The sequence below is a fragment of the Wolffia australiana genome, chromosome 8 (genome assembly GCF_029677425.1).
Source record: "Wolffia australiana isolate 7733 chromosome 8, ASM2967742v1".
Classification (NCBI taxonomy): Eukaryota; Viridiplantae; Streptophyta; class Magnoliopsida; order Alismatales; family Araceae; genus Wolffia; species Wolffia australiana.
Genome location: NC_135842.1, coordinates 2,414,860 through 2,420,327, shown reverse-complemented (window position 1 = coordinate 2,420,327; position 5,468 = coordinate 2,414,860). Strand labels below are relative to the sequence as shown.

The following is a 5,468-nucleotide window of genomic DNA, read 5'->3' as shown; positions in this document are numbered from 1 at the left end:
TTCTATCGGAGCACTGGACGAAAAACACTCAATACCAACGAATTCAGGTGTACCTCAGTACCGGAGTCCATGAAGAGGATGCGGGTAATCTTGATCGTGGCGAGGCTCGGCATTTCGGGTGTTGAATGGCACACTGGACAAAATAACTGGGAGTTTCGGGCGTTGCGCGGCCCTAGCGATGAGCGTGGCGGATGAGAGGCGAATGCAGACAGACAGCAGACAAGGTACTCCACGCGTCATTGGCGGGACAGTTGACGTGCGCTTCGACAGGGTGTCGCGAATCCAATTGCGCGGTCAGTTGGGGGGGGCAAGGGGGGAGTCGCCCCTTTGTGGGGTGCGGGGCGGCGCCCCAACACCAAAACGGTATGGACGTCGTCCAGTAGTGGCGAGGGCCTCCGGGGCGTGGGCGGCCAGGCTGGAGGCCTGCGCGGTGTCCATTTTTAAAACCAAAATTTGCTCCAACTTGGAGGTCCATTTCGCTCCAACTTGGACAAAAATATGTCCATTTTTTAAATACCAATGTTTTAGAAAAGGAAAATATTAACATATAAAGAAAATATGTCACTGTATACTGGACGGGCGGTCACAGTTACAAGGTCAAGACTATCAACCTAAGATACATGATCTTTGCCAGCAAAATTCAACAGAAGTCAACATATTTGTCTGGTAGTTCCACTAGTACAGCCAGACTAGAGCATGACGGCCCTGGTCTTTATTACCTCCGAGTTTACTATTTCCCGCTTGAAATCATCTGAAGGCTAGTACTTTAAACCATTTGCCTGGCCTCTGCAAGACAAACAATTGGGAAAGCGAGAAAAGAGGACTGAGCGGTATCGTGAGAAAGATGTAAAATGTAATACCGATCTTTTCAATTCGGTATAGTGGTAGTGAGAGAACGGAAAATCACTTACAGGTAGCAGCCAATGTTAGCAACAAGTTTGGATGAAAAACCACCAACGCATTTTTCAGGAAGGCCAGACAGAAGATTAAAGTCTACTCCATCTACCAGACCAAGAAGAGCCTGCAAACAGCAGCAGATGGCTTGGCGATCCTCAACAGTAGTCATCATCGATCTGATCTCGTTCACTCCATTACAGCAGCCTCCTGGAGGTCCAGGGGTCTTCCCAGTGATGTAGCCTTTGCAGGATGCCACCTTGGAATGAACTAACGAGCAGGGAATCTCAGCGTATGCTAGAGGCGCTGCCAGAAGAAGACAAACCAGCAGGGCAGGGAACAAAAAACTGAAACTCTTGAAGGCCATGCCTGAAAACTATCTTGATTTCTCCTTACTTCTCTCGTTCTTGGGATCTCTGTCTTAAAATGCTGAGAATATCCCATTTTATAGACATGGGTATGGTGTCGGAGCCCTTCCTTACCCATAAGTGGACGAAACCTCTTTACCCATGCATCATATTAAACCGCTAGGTTAGTACTATGGGCTCTTATATTCGTCGATTTAACGAACTCGATGCAAAAGACAATACTGGATTGGCTTACGTGGTCCATCTAGGTACACCGATAAGCTCGGTTTTAATTCGGCAGCGCTAGCGAAATGTCAACCATTTTGACTGCAAGTTGGTGGCTGTTGGCATAATCAGAATCAATACAGGATATAATCCGTTGACTTAGAATAGGGACAGATCAATAAAACGAATGACAGCATACTCGAGACTAATGATAAAGAAAACCGTAGTGGCACTGATACATAAAAATGTATCACTAAAATCTTACGGATTTCTACGTCGCGTCATAGGGATTAAGACGGGTTTGTCTCTTCATGCCTGAACGCAAAATTTGAGTACTTTCTATGTGCGATTGGGATTGTGCCCTGGTTGTCATTCCGCTGGATTGAAGGTTTTGAGGGGGTGGGTTGAAACTCTGGATTAAATTGTTTTTCAGCCTACGATTTGAGTTCTTCAACGGAAATATTCGGTTAGAAATTATGAATAAGAACTAGATTGGGTTAAATTCAAATTTATCATTGCTACATTAAAACCATTAAATTAATTTCGGAGGAATCAAGTTTCAGAAAAGAATGATAACTTTAACCATGCGGAATCGTCATAACTATGCGCATGCCAGATGAGGTCAGCCATCAGGTTTCGTCATCCAACGAGCGGTTGTCTATGAATGGAAGTGAACATCAGTTGGTTAATAACATTGATTGCAATAGATTACATAATGTGGTAGAGGAAATATATTAGTTCGTCAATGGCCTCTGTCAGCGGTCATTCTCTTATCCTCCATCGAGCCCTACTTTACTTCCGCCCGCGGTAACACCTATTGATCAGAACCACGGCAAGAACACCCGTTTGTTCTCCTCAAATGTCTGCAATCAATCTGCTGTTGACGAGTGAATATAGTAAAGGAGTAGATCCCCACGGGCCGCACAAGCCAGTGGTGTATGCATGATAAGGAGAAAGAGAGTGCTGGGCAGTACGACCCCGTGGTATTAATCTGGTAGTTAAACCATTGAGCTCCTGAATGGACATTTGATCCACAGGTAGAGGTAATCTGGCGGCTTATTTCTCACGACGCTTCTGCCCCACGCGATAGATTAGGGTCAATCCAAAACGAGAGTCTCAATTCTTCAAGACAGTAGCGACGTAAGAAAAAATGTAAGAGAGTTTGAAGGCATAGCTATCAAGAATTTCTAGTTTTTTGTTCATGCACTCCTGCTGTGTCTTCTTCTGGCAGTAGCTTGCGCTCATGCTTGTATTTCTTGCGAGCTAGTACATGCAAAAGTCACATCCTGTAAACGCTACGTCGTTGTAAAGGCAGACACTCCATGAAATGGTTGTTCTAATGGCCTGAATAAACATAAGTTGATCGGAATTAAGACCGCTAGGCCATCTGATGTTGTCTTTAGAAACTCCTTTCTCGGGGAAATGAAGTTAACGATGCCAGCTGCAAGATGACTAGGATTGACGCTGGAGGAAATCACTAAAGGTCACCCAAGGATAGATAAAATATACCACGAATACTGTTAACCAAGTCAAACATTTAAATCCAGAGAAGATGATGCTGCAGGAGGACTCTCTTACAACCACTGAGAACAAGAGCTCCAAGTCCAAAATCCCAAATGGTAGCCCCGGAGACGATGCAAACCTATTCCACTAAGTTCAACGGTGAAGGAAAAACACTTGTTGAAATAATGAGGATCCCCAAAGAACGAGGAGTGGACCTCTGGTGTGGGCATAGTACGATAGGGGGAAGAGGAGAGTCGGACACGCATTTCATGGCAGAAACCAATGATGTGCATTTCCATGGAGCTCCACGCAGATACAACTACGTGATTAGTTAGCATGGGGTTGATATGCTCAAAATTTGGGGTTTTAGTTCCGGTTTTATCGAGCTTTGTCAATAATAATCCAAACCTTTATTTAATTCATAATTTTAGCTTGTGATGAATTCGGACCGTCTCCACAGGGAACGATGAGTAAAGATTGAACATTCTTAAAATAGTGATTTTTGCGCTGCAGGAGTGCTGTTTGACAACCACTGAAAACAAAAGCTCCAAGTCCAAAATCCCAAATAGTAGACAAAGAGACCTATTCCACATCGTTCAACGGTAAAGGAAAGATAATGGATGAAATAATGAGGATCACCAAAGAATGAGGAGTGTACCTTTGGTGTGGTGTTAGGCCCCTAACTAGGCGGCATTCCCTGCCCAGAGGCCTGCGTGCTTATTGGGAGGGCGTGTCCGTTGTATTTCAGCTCACGGCATTTTTAAGGACTGAGTCATAATGGGTAGCGATGCCGAAACACCTGATCTATAAGGCCATTGCCATTGTCGGTGGTGATTCACGGCAGACTATGCATGTGCTCGTCCACGCCCAAGGCAGAACGGATCAGGTACTGATGGAGGACCATCTCGAGGACGACGCCACGATGACGAAGAACCATCTCGAGGATGCCGCGACGGGACGTCGTCAGCCACGCCGAGCAGCTCGCGCCGACGCTCGCCACCCAGGGTTTAAGTACCCCGCGTAAAAACTTGTATCTTTTTACTTATGCTCATTTTCATGTGTGTTTGTATTTTCGGATTCGTGGACTGGGCCAATCTTGTTGGGCCCCGTCCTTGGCGTTTTTACTTTTTATGTTTGTATTTTGAATTTGTAAGGAGAGGCCGAACCACGTCTCATGACGGTTCGTCCTCTCCCACGTTCACTGGGCACCCATCCTCACTATATCAGGGGATGGCATGCCCAAGGAACACCTGGGAGTCATTGTTGAAAAGTTTATTCACAATTCGTCTCCCCCCTATTGTAGAGAGTAGTGTAGGGGATTTGGCTAGCCCCACCCCATGTCGCGATCACTCCGTGGGTAGAGCCCACGTCTCTCCTGTTGAGATCACTCCGAGGGAGACGTGTTAAAGCGCACCATCGAGATCACTCCAATGCGAGGAAAGAGTTTCAAGAATTGAAAGAGGCCTTCGTCAAGATTACTCTGGGGGTCTTGGGAGATTCAAGAAGCATCGCCGACACGCGATTAATCGGGGAAATCTGCTCCGCTGAGGGAGCACACCCCAGATCCGTCAAGAACTCCTCTTTCTTGGAGGGTTCTTGGTTGTTACAGTTCAAGAAAGCCATTTCTTTGTACCTTTTTTCCACCCTTCCGCCATTCCTAATCCATACCCCTACCTTCTCTTCGTTCTTGATCCACCCCACCACCGTTCTTGAACACCCTCCCACATTTCTTGAATTTCCCCTCTTTCCCCTCCCCCACGTTTTCTTGATTCCTTCCCCTCGCCCCGTTTCTTGATTCTACCACGCCCCACCCATTTTCTTGAACTTCTTGATCCGTCCCTTCACGTTCTTGAACCCCCCCATCTCGTTCTTGATCCGCCCCTCCACGTTCTTGAACCCTCCCCATCTCGTTATTGATCCTTCCCATCACGTTATTGAACCTACCCATCTAGTTCTTGATCCGTCCCTTCGCGTTCTCGAACCCCCCCCATCTCGTTCTTGATCCGCCCCTCCACATTCTTGAACCCTCCCCATCTCGTTCTTGATCCTTCCCATCACGTTCTTGAACCTACCCATCTCGTTCTTGATCCGTCCCTTCACGTTCTTGAACCCTCCCATCTCGTTCTTGATCCTTCCCATCTCATTCTCGACCCTTCCCATCTCGTTCTTGATCCTTCCATCTCGTTCTTGATCTGTCCCATCTCATTCTTGGTCCTTTCCCCATCCCGTTCTTGACCCTTCCCCATTACCATTCTGGAACCCTCAATTCTCCCACACTTCTTTCCTCTCGATTCTTGGCCCCTCGCCCTCGCCTCCCGCTCGATCACCCTTCCACCGTTCATTGCCCGGCATCCGCGCGAGAGGGTACCTCTCCCGCGCGCCTCTCCGCCCGCCGTTGCAGGCGTTCGCGCACCCTCGCCTGCGACCACTGCGCGGTGCATCCGCTCGCCAGTGCGCGCGTCGTGCTCCTCGCGCTAGAGTCGTCGACCGACACGTTAC

General features: G+C 47.5%; 1 long non-coding RNA gene across 1 annotated transcript; it reads right to left on the bottom strand.

The window, feature by feature from the left end:
• Window positions 1–541: 541 nt before the first annotated feature.
• Window positions 542–1,291, bottom strand: LOC144707090 (uncharacterized). Its single transcript, XR_013582402.1, has 2 exons — window positions 912–1,291; window positions 542–786 (listed from the first exon to the last, which is right to left on the bottom strand). It is a non-coding gene; the product is annotated as an uncharacterized LOC144707090 (long non-coding RNA).
• Window positions 1,292–5,468: the final 4,177 nt, after the last annotated feature.